Genomic DNA, 14,575 nt, shown 5'->3' with positions numbered 1-14,575 from the left:
GTAAAATCTTCCAAGAGGAACTCTCAATTCTGAATATCTATACTCCAAATACAAGGGCATGCCCATTCATTAAAGAAACTTTAGTAAAGCTCAAAGCACACATTGCACCTCACACAATAATAGTGGGAGACTAAAACACACCACTTTCATCAACGAACATTTCATGGAAACAGAAACTAAACAGGGACACATTGAAACTAAGAGTAGTTATGAAACAAATGGATCTAACATATATCTACAGAATATTTTATCCTGAAGCAAAAGGATATACCTTCTTCTCAGCACCTCATGGCACCTTCTCCAAAATTGACCATATAATTGGCCACAAAACAAGCCTTAACAGATATAAAAATATTGAAATTGTCCCATGCATCCTATCAGATCACCATGGACTAACAAAATAACAAACAATAATAGAAATAAAATAACAAAATAAATAATAGAAAGCCAACATTCACGTGGAAACTGAACATACTTTTCCCAATGATACCTTGGTCATGAAAGGAATAAAAAAAGAAATTATGGATTTTTTCAAGTTTAATGAAAATGAAGCCACAACATACCCAAACTTATAAGACACAATGAAAGCATTTCTAAGAGAAAAACTCATAGCTCTGAGTGCCTCCAAAAAGGAACTAGAGAGAGCACACACTAGCTTCTTGACAACACACCTAAAAGCTCTAGAACAAAAGGAAGCAAGTTCACCCAAAAGGAGTATCAGGAAGGAAGTAATCAAACTCAGGGAAGAAATCAACCAAGTGGAAACAAGAAGAACTATTCAAAGAATCAATCAAAGGAGGAGCTGTTTCTTTGAGAAAAGCAACAAGATAGATAAACCCTTAGCCAGACTCACTAGAGGGCACAGGGACAGCATCCTAATTAACAAAATCAGAAATGAAAAGGGAGACATAACAACAGATCCTGAAGAAATCCAAAACACCGTCAAATCCTTCTACAAAAAGCTATATTCAACATAACTGGAGAACCTGGATGAAATGGACAAGTTTCTAGACAGATACCAGGTACCAAAGTTAAATCAGGATCTGGTTAATGATCTAAACAGTCCTATATCCCCTAAAGAAATAGGAGCAGTCATTAATAGTCTCCCAATCAAGAAAAACCCAGGTCCAGATGGGTTTAGTGCAGAGTTCTATTAGATCTTCAAAGAAGATCTAATTCCAATTCTTAACAAACTATTCCACAAAATAGAAGTGGAAGGTACTCTACCCAACTCATTCTATGAAGCCACAATTACTCTGATACCTAAACCACAGAAAGACCCAACAAAGATAGAGAACTCCAGACCAATTTCCCTTATGAATATTGATGCAAAAATACTCAATAAAATTCTCGCTAACTGAATCCAAGAACACATCAAAACAATCANCCATCCTGACCAAGTAGGTTTCATTCCAGGGATGCATGGATGGTTTAATATATGAAAATCCATCAATTCAATCCACTATTTAAACAAACTCAAAGACAAAAACCACATGATAATCTCATTAGATGCAGAGAAACATTTGACAAAATCCATCACTCATTCATGATAAAAGTCTTGGAAAGATCAGGAATTCAAGGCCCATACATAAACATGATAAAAACAATCTACAGAAAACCAGTAGCCAACATCAAAGTAAATGGTGAGAAGCTGGAAGCAATCCCATTAAATCAGGGACTAGACAAGGCTGCCCCACTTTCTCCCTACCTATTCAACATTGTACTTGAAGTCCTAGCCAGAGTAATTCGACAAAAAAAGGCGATCAAGGGGATACAAATTGGAAAAGAAGAAGTCAAAATATCACTTTTTGCAGATGATATGATAGTATATATTAGTAACCCTAAAAATTCCACCAGAAAACTCCTAAACCTGACAAACAGCTTCGGTGAAGTGGCTGGATATAAAATTAACTCAAACAAGACAATGGCCTTTCTCTAGCCAAAGGATAGACAGGCTAGGAAAGAAATTAGGAAAACAACACCCTTCTCAACACTCACAAATAATATAAAATACCTTGGCTTGACTCTAACTAAGGAAGTGAAAGATCCGTATGATAAGAACTTCAAGTTTCTGAAGAAAGAAATTAAAGTGTATCTCAGAAGATGGAAAGATTCCCCATGGTCATGGATTGACAGGATCAATATAGTAATAATGGCTATCTTGCCAAAAGCAATCTACAGATTCAATGGAATCCCCATCAAAATTCCAACTCAATTCTTCAACGAATTCGAAAGGATATTCTGCCAAATTCATGTGGAATAACAAAAGACCTAGGATAGCAAATCTCTTCTCAATCATAAAAAAAACCTCTGATGGAATCACCATGTCTGATCTAAAGCTTTAGTACAGAGCAATTTTTAGAAAAACTGCATGGTACTGGTATAGTAACAGACAGGTACACCAATGCAATAGAATTGAAGAACCAGAAATGAACCCACACACCTATGGTCACTTGATCTTTGACAAGGTAGCTAAAACAATCCTGTGGTACAAAGACAGCATTTTCAACAAATGGTGCTGGCACAATGGTGGTTATCATGTAGAAGAATGCGAACTGACCCATTCCTATCTCCTTGTACTAAGGTCAAATCTAAATGGACCAAGGAACTCCACATAAAACCAGACAGAGTGAAACTTATAGAGGAGAAATTGGGTAAAAGCCTTGAAGATATGGGAACAGGGGGAAAATTCCTGAATAGAACAGCAATGGCTTGTGCTGTAAGCTTGAGAATCAACAAATGGGACCTCATAAAATTGCAAAGCTTCTACAAGGCAAAAGACACCGTCAATAAGACAAAAAGGCCACCAACAGATTGGGAAAGTATCTTTGCCTATCCTGAATCAGATAGGGGACTAATATTCAATATATATAAAGAACTCAAGAAGGTGGACTCCAGAAAATCAAATAACCCCATTAAAAATGGGGCTCAGAGCTAAACAAAGAATTCTCCCCTGAGGAATACCGAATGCCTGAGAAGCACCTGAAAAAATGTTCAAAATCCTTAATCATCACGGAAATGCAAATCAAAACAACCCCGAGATTCCACCTCACACCAATCAGAATGGCTAAGATTAAAAATTCAGGTGACAGCAGATGTTGGCAGGGATGTGGAGAAAGAGGAACACTCCTCCAGTGTTAGTGGGATTGCAAGGTCATACAACCACTATGGAAGTCAGTCTAGTAGTTCCTCAGAAAATTGGTCATGGTACTAGTGGAGGATCCAGCAATACCTCTCCTGGGCATATATCCAGAAGATGTTCCAACCGGTAAGAAGGACACATGCTCCTCTATGTTCATAGCTGCCTTATTTATAATAGTCAGAAGCTGTAAAGAACCCACATGCCTCTCAACAGAGGAATGGATACAGAAAATATGGTACATTTACACAATGGAGTACTACTCAGCTATTAAAAAGAATGAATTTATGAAATTCCTAGGCAAATGAATGGACCTTGAGGGTATCATCCTGAGTGAGGTAACCCAATCACAAAAGAACTCACACAATATGTACTCACTGATAACTGGATATTAGCCCAGAAACTTAGAATACCCAAGAAATAAGATACAATTAGCAAAACGCATGAAACTCAAGAAGAACGAAGACCAAAGTGTGGACACTTTGTCCATTCTTAGAATTGGGAACAAAACATCCATTTAAGTAGTTACAGAGACAAAGTTTGGAGCTGAGACGAAAGGATGGACCACCTAGAGACTGCCATAAAAGGGGTTCCATCCCATAATCATCTTCCAAATGCTGACACAATTGCATACACTAGCAAGAATTTGCTGAAACGACCCAGCTATAGCTGTCTCTTGTGAGGCTATGCCAGAGCCTATCAAACACATAAGTGGATGTTCACAGTCAGCTATTGGATGGATCACAGGGCCCCCAATGGAGGAGCTAGAGAAAGTACCCAAGGAGCTGAAGGGATCTGCAACCCTATAGGTGGAACAACAACATGAACTAACCAGTCCCCCCTGGAGCTCGTGTCTCTAGCTGCATATGTATCAGAGGATGGCCTAGTTGGCCATCAGTGGAAAGAGAGGCCCATCGATCATGCAAACTTTATATGGCCCAGTACAGGGGAACTCCAGGGCCCAGAAGTGGGAGTGGGTGGGTGGGGGAGTGTGTGGGTGAGTATGTGGAGGACTTTTGGGGTAGCATTGGAAATGTAAATGAAATAAATACCTAACAAAAAAACCTAATTTTCCCCCAGAAATTGAATGGCAAGCAGAAACAAACAAACAAACAAAACCAGAAAAACATCACAATAAGAGAGAGAAATTTTTCTCCAGATAAAAAGTTCTTTGGTTCTTAGGTCCAACAACCTATCTAGTTTCAGGTTTTTAGTGAGGATCTTTCAAGTTGATATCTTTTTGATAGACTGCTATCGCAGATATTCTATTCTATATAGCAGAAACTATTCCCTTGAGATGAATTGACAGACAAATTAGATCTGCTTTTCTCAGGGTTGGCACCGGATATAGTATTTCACCTTTTATTGCTGCTGATAACTATTTTAAAGAAAAAATGCTTAATTTTAATGTTCAACAGTCTAAAGTGATTTCAGGACCCTGGGAATAAAAGTCAGTTTCTTAAAATCCTCTGGTCTTCTGCCAACATGGTTGTAGATACATCCTTTAGAAAATTGTTTAACTATGTCATAAAGATCTTGTAAAATAAAATGCTGATCTTGAATAGGCAAAAAGTGCTTAGCAGTTTATATACATATACATAGGCTGTTCTTGTCTGTCGGGACTAAGAATTTTATAGGGGAGGCAGAATTGCAGTGGATTTACAGCATTGGAAACTGGAGGGACTGAAGTGATATTTGGAACAGTTGCATATGAAGACAGAGTTGTAACTGTAAATGTTCACCTTGCTCTTGAGCTGTTTTATCTCAATGGTCACTGCATGATGTAGTGGATACAAAGAGGGCCACTTGGGAAGCAGAGCATTATGAGTCTGGATGGTTTGCTTCCTGATTAAAAATCACTGATTATTTTGACTAAAATATCTACTTTTGAGACTTGATTTTCACCAAGATATCTTATTTGTATTTTCCAAAGCTTTGAAAAACATACTTTCTTTTGGGCTTTGTATTATGAACTAGAGCTGAGCTTACTAAATGACATCTTACTGAAATCTGTGCTGAAGAAATAGTTGGTCTCCAAGAATTAAGTGAAAATTCAGAAAAATCAGATTCACTCTTAGGTTAGCCCATTTTACAGTAGCCTTTCTGTGCTTATGAAAAAAAAATTCCTACTAAGCCTGGTATTAAATTTGCTGAAAGATGTTAATTAATATTGACCTTGCACACCATAGTAAATATATCATCAAGACAAAGTGTACAGGTTTGAGAAGAAGATTATAATGAAACAGAATTTATAATACAAACTTAAAACTTATTTGAAACAATGTTGATTTTAGTGGCTTTCTGCAGATAATTTGGTACAGTTTTGAAATGAAGTATAAAATTCAATGTAGTTTAAAATGACAACAGGTTTGAAATAACAGATTTGAAATAATTCATAATTCTAAATACTTAGAATATGTAGTACTGAAATATTCAGAGTCTCTCATATTTTCCCAAATTGAAAGAGATAGCCTGTTTTGCTTTCAGAATAATCTAGAGGTTACAAAGCATCTAAGCAAAAAAAAAATATCATGAGAAGCAAAACTAAAAAAATACATCTTTAATGCAAAATTCTTCTTTTAAAATTAATGCTTATTAAAGAAGACATGTACATACAAAACAATGTGGAAGGAGAGAATTATCTTCATCATCACAAGATAATTAATCTTAATTTTTAATTCTTTCTTCCAGCCAATTGTGGGTCAGGGTTTGTGCCTAAAACAGGGACTGCACACCATATGAATATCCGTTCTGTTCCTGCAGCATAAAGACTACGTAAGAAGATTTTATTGCACAAAATGTCTTCTCTATGTTCTTTGTATAAAGTAGTAGTTTGTCAAAACATTAAAAGAACAATAGGAACTAATATTAAATATATCAGGATTTTAGCAGCTTGATCATGCAAAATATTTAATGGATTGAGATGTTATAGGGCATATTGTAATTCATTTATAAACTTTTTGCCAGGAATTATTAACAAATGAGAATGTTCTAATCAATATTTCTTGATGTAATTTCCCAAGGTCAATACTATTGTTCTATTGAGACCATACTGCATTTAGACGGTTCTTAAGCAATTTTCATGGATATTTAGATTCATTGTAAGCCAAATCATGTTTACAAATAAGAGTAAAGTTACCCTGGTGATTAATTGTCAATCGGTATTTAATAGCTTGCCCTTGTATAATTCAATCAATGCAATCCTTAGACATTTATTCTTTCTGAAGAATCTTTTTAGGTTTTCCTACATTCTTTATCTACTCCTGAAACATCTCTTACCTGGGTCTTTTTTAATCTGAGCTGTTCATACTCCCTGCTTGAGAGCCAATACACCTTTCCTAGCAACAGATATTATTACAGTGAGTGTTAGAATGTCAGCAATTAACAATCTTATAAAATTTTAATTATACATTTTACTAATATCTATAATTCCCCAAGGTTGTTTTCATATTCTAAGAGTAGAATTAAAGATATTTTCACAATATTGCTAATACATTGAGCTATGTGGCTAAAGGTACATTGTTTCTACATAATTAAAAGAAGTTTGGCAAATGGATTTAGAATAGTGTCATGCAGTTTACATATAGTTAAATTTCAGGAAAGTGCCCCCTTTTTTTCTGGTTCCATTGTCTTTTGGTATCAATGTACCTTGTGGGTTTACTGCTCCTATTGACATCCATGGAAAAGATGTAAATTAAGCAACTGCAGTTCCTAGGCTCCAAGTCACGAGGGGACTAGAACTCAGACATTTGCTAGGTCCTTGAGGAAATTCTTTTTTTTTTTAATTTTTAATATTTTTATTACATATTTTCCTCAATTACATTTCCAATGCTATCCCAAAAGTCCCCCATAGCGCCCCCCACTTCCCTATCCACCCATTCCCATTCTTTTGGCCCTGGCATTCCCCTATATTGGGGCATATAAAGTTTGCAAGTCCAATGGGCCTCTCTTTCCATTGATGGCCGACTAGGTCATCTTTCGATACATATGCAGCTAGAGACAAGAGCTCCGGGGTTCTGGTTAGTACATCATGTTGTTCCAACAATAGGGTTGCAGATCCCTTTAGCTCCTTGGGTACTTTCTCTAGCTTCTCCATTGGGAGCCCTGTGATACATCCAATAGCTGACTGTGAACATCCACTCCTGTATTTGCTAGGCCCCGGCATCATCTCACAAGAGACAGCTATATTTGGGTCCTTTCAGCAAAATCTTGCTAGTGTATGCAATGGTGTCAGCATTTAGAAGCTGATTATGGGATGGATCCTTATAGAACTACATGTTTGGATAAAACTTTGTGGGTTTTTAATGATATAACTATGTAGGTATAAATTTAAGTGAAATTAAGAGAAATTATTTTCAAAATTTTCAAAGTGTAAGTCAATAAGAAGGAAAGCTGAGAGCAGACGTGATAAAGAGCTAAGAGGACCCTAATTCTACACCAGAAGTGGAGTCTGCAGGTAATGGAGGTATGGTTGAAGCACAGACTGTTGTAAGAATAGTGTTATAGGATAAAGAGCATATCTCAAGAGGTCAGAATGGAGGACAGGAGGGTTAGTAAAAATCAACTGCTTGTGTCCCATCCCCATGTGGCCAACAAGGGTGCCTAGTAGAATAAGTGGTCTGCGGCTTGGCAGCTGATAAAGGAAAGGAAAGGAACACTGAGATGGTTGTTGACAAATAGCTAAGGAGATGTTACATCTGTCCTAAGATGTGGTGTTGACCAGGAAATGCAAGTAGAGTGGAAGAAGGAAGCCCTGCTGGCAGGGTGCAATTGAAAAAGATCATAGGTCTCAGAGGTGCAGAGTTTAGGTCTGTTTTAGTGGGCAGTGAGGTTTGGAGACATCCTCCTGGAGACAGGGTGTAGGGAGGAGGTATGAGATATGGCATAGTCAGAGGGTAGACTGGGTAGGGGGAATAAAAGTCTGGAGTGTAAATAAATAAATAAATAAATAAATGATTGAGAAAATAAATCAAATAGGATATTATTTTAAATACTTAACAAAATAATTTTTCTTAAAGGCATTTCACAAGTATCTTTGGGTATCTGTAAAACAGTTTGGTTAAGTTTCCAACTGTAATTTTGGGGAATTTCCTTACCTTCTACATACATCCACATAAAACATACCAAAAACTGATCAGACTGACAATAATTCATAATGAATAATACAGAAGTAAATTCTTTGACTACTAACATATGCAGGAAACAAATGTCACTATTAAATATTAGAAAAATCTCCAAAAAATGATGCTATAGTATAAGTTAAGATGTTTTTACTTTCATTTATTGATTTTAAGTTACAGTAATTATACACATAGTATATTTTCTTTGTTTCTCAGATATTTAATTATTATTACTAAGTACTTTTTAACACAAATATGGGTCTTGAAATTGTGGGAAACATATCATGCTTCTAAAATGCTTTATGAGACTATAAATTGCATTTCTGCTGTTAACATTATTACTTTATATGCTTCAAAAATCCTAATTTTATGTAAATGATCTTAAATATTTTTTTCATGCACTGTTTCTGTTTAACCACTTATTCTTTCTGCATAGTGAACGATGTATTTCAGTATTTTCTTTTCATGGGTATTTGGAGAAGTTATTTCATTTGATCATTTAATACTTACTGAGCAAAATGACAATCTAAAGTAGACTCCGATGAAGGAAGGCTGTCGACTCTTTCATAGCTATTCAGTAAAGTAGTTGAAGTTCTAGTTTGAGTAATGAGGTAACTAATGTACATCAAGAGGATATAAGCAAGAAAGGAAAAAGACAACGTATTGTTATTTGCAGATGATATGATAGTATACATAATAAACTACAATGTATATATATATATATATATATACATATATATACATATACATATATATATATTCCCTCCTATACATAAATGACAAATGGTGTGGGAGGGAGAAATCAGGGAAACAACACCCTTCTCAATGGTCAAAAATGATAAAATATATTTTAGGGTAACTCTAAAGACTTGTACAACAAAAACTTCAAGTCTTTGAAGAAAAAAAATTGAAAAAAATATCATTAGAAGATGGGGTAATCTCTCATGCTCGTGGCTTGGTAGGATTAACACAGTAAAAGTAGCATCTTATTACATTTTGATGCAATCCCCATCAAAATTCCAACACAATTCTTTTCACAGATTATCCAATTTCATATAGAAAAACAAAGGCAATCTTCAACAGCTAAAGTAATTCTGTGCAATAAGAAACATCTGGAGGTATCAACATACTTTATTTTAAGATGTTATACAAAACTAAAGGAACAAAGCACCATGGTGTTGGCATAGAAACAGATGGATTGATAAATAGAATCAAATCAAGGACCCAGAGGTAAACCCACACACCTATGGACACCTAATTTTTAATAAAGAAGTCAGATATGCACAAAAGAATAACAAGTGCAAATGATGCTGTTCTAACTGGATGTTAGCATCAATAAAAATGCCAGGTTATTCATATCTAAAACCCTGCTCAAAACTCAAGTGCAAATAAATCGAAGACTTTAACATAAAATGCGATATACTGAACCAAATAGAAGACAAAGTGGGGGATAGTTTTGAATGCATTGTCACAAGAGACAACTTCCTGAACAGAACGCTGATAATATAGACATTAAGTACATAATAAGTAAATGGTGCCTCGTTTAACTGAAAAGCTTCTATAAGGCAAAGGATACTATCAGTAGGACAAAACGGCAGACTGCCAAATAGGAAATGTTTTTACCAACCCCACGTTTCATAGAGGGCTAGTATTCAAGGGAAGTAGGTGAGGAAATGGGAGGGGTGTATGAAGGGGAATGGTGGTAGGAGTGTGATGTATGAGTGAAGAATAAAAAGAAATAAACAAAACAATCTGGTTGATCCACATTTTTCTTTTCTTTCTCATAGTTTCTTAACACCAGAATATGACTATAGAAAAAGTGATAAAAATTCAGTAACTGATTTTATATAAATTATTTGTACCTTTGTGTAGAAAATTTGATATTTTCCTTTATTTCTGCTTAACTCCTATCAGTCAGGGACCTCTATTTTTCATTTTTTTCTTTTTTGAAAATATTTTCCCATATAATAGGTCTTTATTAGAGTTTCCTCTCTCTCCTCCTCCTCCAAGTTCCTTCCCTCTTCTCCTATTCTCCAGATCCATTCCCTTTTTGTCTGGTATTAGAAAGCAAACAGGCTTCTAAGGGAAAACAGTAAAATACAGTAAGACAAAAAATGACAACACAGAGATTTCCTTATTCTGCACACTGTTCTTAAAATAAAACAAAACAAAATACTAAATGAAACTACTGTTAAACATGAGGACTTAGAGTTCTGTGATTTGCAAATGCAACACCAACAAAAGTGCCACTGATGTCCTACAGTTCAACAGTCCACACAGCACAGAAGTATAAATGCTGCCAGGGTCAGTGACTACTTAGAAAACCAAAGGTTGTGGCTTGGTACGTTGATATTATGGCAATTAAATCGTAAAGCCACTGATATTGGAGTAAGTCAGTAGTAGCACTGATGAAAATGTGTTTGCTAAGTGATTTTTTCCCAAACTTCTTAGTGAAGTATCAAAGTTCTGTATTACATTGTAGTCTATTTAATGGAAAAACAAACAAACAAGAAAAAAAAGCTCATTAAACCATATAATTCATGTCTATGAATAATGTAATAGAAAACAAGGAATTGCAAAATACCATCTAAATCTGTTTAATTCTATTAAAAATAAAATATATTGTTAGTAACACGCATGATTATCCAACTTAAATTAAACATTTTACTAAAGAAGTAAATGTCATGCAATGCATTCTCAATAATGAAACAACACAGAATTTACACAGTATACAATACAAAAACTATGTTGAGATATAAGAAAATAATGCCTTGACTTACTTTTTAATTTTGGTAATTGTGCTAAGAAAATTTATTCTTAAAACATCATTAAGGAAGAAATAGTAAACCAGGATTTCTTAATTACCTCAAAATGTGAAGAAAAATATCAACAATTGCTCAGTTGACTTACATTGTGTATTTAGCAAATATTAACTTTAGAGCAACAGACAGCAAACTTTTTGGTTCAAAAAAACTACAGATGTTATAGTTACCACAGTTTTTGTGATAAAACATAAATTTCAAGATGAAGTTCTTTATTAAAGAAAGCTAACAGAGCCCTCTGAGCATGTTGATTTTTCAATCAAGGTCAGTCTTTCAGAATCAATCAAATATGTCAAGTATAAAATAGGAGACAAAAACATGTCATAATTTTTGCACATTTATGTAAATTATGATCTAGCATTCATAGCAATCTACTTGAAGGGAATTTATCATCTATGGTGCTAATCCCTTTTCAATTTAAGCATTAAAATTTTTGAATATATAAGTCATAAATGACAATGATTTTTATACCCAGTCATAGTCAGAATAATTTTACCAGATGCAAACAATGCTAACTCAAATATTTATTACATATAACAGTATCACAAACAGAATGAGAGGGATAGAAAAATTATGTTGCTATTTGATTTTTAGTGAAGTTGAAGCCATCATTAGTGTACATATGGACAAAAGATATGAATCACATGAGGAGAAATGGTATACATTTTATATGATAGTGACAGAGATTTTAATATCTTTAATAACAAGACATTTATTGAAATGCTTAAAAGTTATGTTGATATGGATTTTAAGGCTTCATCTTGTTCTCAATTGATTAGATTGATGGCAAGCTTATTTAATAAGAAAATATTTGAGTAAGTGTTAAAGTATGTTATTGCTGAATAACATGTGTGCCTTTCTCCTAAAGCTTTATTTTGTTCTGTGAAATTGATATCTCTCATTTACTTACAAATTTCTTGATTCTGCTTATGAGAATCAAATTCAGTGTATACAGCATTCACTTAAATACTTTCCATATTTAAAATCATAAATATCAATAGTAAAATATGTCATAACTGCTATAATGATTTTTTATTTAATAAAATCCTTTTGTATCTATGCATATATGTCATATAGCCTTCCAGCACTAGCTCTAATTACACAGAAAAACACTCAAGAAAAACCAGCTGCATAGTGGTGGTGCACAGTATTAAACACAGCAGTAGGGTGGCAGAGGCAAGCAGATCTCTGAATTCCAGACCAGTCTGGTCTATAGAGTGAGTTCCAGAACAGCAAGCGCTGTTGCACAGAGAAACTGTTTAAATAAAAGGCTACAAAACAGGACATATAATAACATGATGGTGAAATACTTTAATGTGAACTGGACAAAATGTTTGATTCTGTGTCTGTCTGAGATAGAATAAATCACTTTTCTTCAGAAAAACATCTGTGGTGATACCAATGGAAAATTAGCATCTATTATTGCTGTACAGTCAATTTCACACAGTTTAACTTAAGTATCTTTGCTTTATGCAGTAATTTTGGGAATGCATGAAAATGCACATGTGATTTTAAGAAAATATTTCAATAGTATTCTAGTTACCTCTGCTATTTTTGTACGATCACTCATTTTTAAAAAGACTGAATTGCAGTCTTTATGCTTACATTGTAAGCACTCTTACACACTGAGCCATCTCGTGAGCCTCTATTGATTATTTTCCCTATCAAATTTCCTTTAGACTTTTGAGGAAAATAAGATGGACACCAGTCTTCTGCTTATCTATGTGTCTGTGTATGTGTATGTATATAGGTAGGGGTTTATGTACATATGGGCAGACTACTGTGTATTTTGCTGTAAATTTTGAAATTTTGCAGAGTGAACTCAAGAGTGAGCTTATGTCCAGAATTATATTTACTATTCTGCTCTTTTTTGCCTTTCATAGAAATTTAGAATTAATTTATATTTTTTCTATAAACTTTGAACGATTAGGAAAACTAGCAATTTTAACTATTTCCTGCCTTTTACTATAGGAAAGAGAATTACTCATTGCTTTTGGATGGACTCCATTTATAACATTCATCAACTTTATATACTTATTTTTTATTGTTAAAAATATACATTTGACCAACACATTTTCAATTATTTTAACATCTCTTATTATATTGTAAATTTTGTTTTTATTAACTTCTTAGTTTACATAACTATAATTGATTTTTGTACATCCCAAGACTGATAAGGCACTGACTAGATCTAGCAGATTATAAATTTATAATCTTCAATATAATAATACTGTATTTTTTGCTTAGGAAATTCTTTACATCTTTGTCTATTAAATATATGTCTTTGCATTTCATGTAGTTCAGCATGTTGGATAGGCTGTCTAGTGCAGTACTGGATAACAACATGGAGAGTTTACACTCTCAGTTCATTACTAATAGGGTGTCTAGTCAATGTTGAATAAAAACAGTGAGAGTATAGATTGTCAATTTATTACTATTGTCTTAGTACTATATCTAATTGGGTTTTTTTTGTGTGTGTTTTTTAGTTACCTCTTTGAGAATATTATAAACTGTATTTTAATTGCATTTCTCCCAGGTCTTCCTCATTGCACACCACCTCAACTTTGTGTCTCACAACCTTGATTTTTAGACCCTCAAGTCTAATATGTGTTATCCTATACAATTGGAAGGATGATATTTCATTAGAGTGTAAGCAAACCAGATGGTGTCACACCTTTAAAGAAAACTAAATCTTTGTCTTCCAACAGCTATCACTGCCAGTAGCTTCATGGTTAGATGCATGACTGAGTCCACCAGACCCCTCTATGCTAACAGTATTTGTGGATTGAACTTTTCCTTATACACAATCTGTCTTTTTCTTAAGTTTCATAATAATAAAATTATTTTTCCATAAAAATAGTTGAAGTAGAATTCAGACAGAAATTGAAAATATGTTGGGAGTTTAAACAAGTTTTTTTTTCAATTGCTAATTTTGTTTGCCCTCTATTCCTTCTCTGTGTCAATGTTTATACTGCATCTGTTTATGGAGAAATTACTTTTCTGTTTGTGTTCTTGCTACTTGCCCTGCCATAGCATTATTTAATGGACTGAAGACAGGCACGACTTTCTTCTCACTGCTGTATTCCTAGCAGCTCCTTTGCCAGCTTTATAATTCTGAAGTGTATGCAGCAATGGTTCTTTTGACATAGGTTTATGTTTCTGTGAGCTTGTCCTAGACAGCCTCAGCACTTTTTTATATTCTGGTATCTTTGCACAGTCTTTGCTCACACCAATGTTGTTTTTTCCCAAACCTCCCTTCTTTTTCCTTACAAGTTGGAGTGTAATGGGCTACACAGAGCAGAAACATAATCCAAACTTTTCACATGAAATTAACCAACATACATTCTTCCTTAAATTTAAGCATGCAATTAACTTTCTTCTTGAAGTCTCCTTTGATTAAACAGGGACACAGTGAAACTAACAGAAGTTATGAAACAAATAGACTTAACAGATATCTACAGAACATTTTATCCTAAAACAAAAGGATATACCTT

The sequence above is a fragment of the Mus caroli genome, chromosome 1, assembly GCF_900094665.2.
Source record: "Mus caroli chromosome 1, CAROLI_EIJ_v1.1, whole genome shotgun sequence".
Taxonomy (NCBI): Eukaryota; Metazoa; Chordata; class Mammalia; order Rodentia; family Muridae; genus Mus; species Mus caroli.
The sequence above is the reverse complement of the archived record's forward strand: the minus strand, read 5'-3'. Positions refer to the sequence as shown.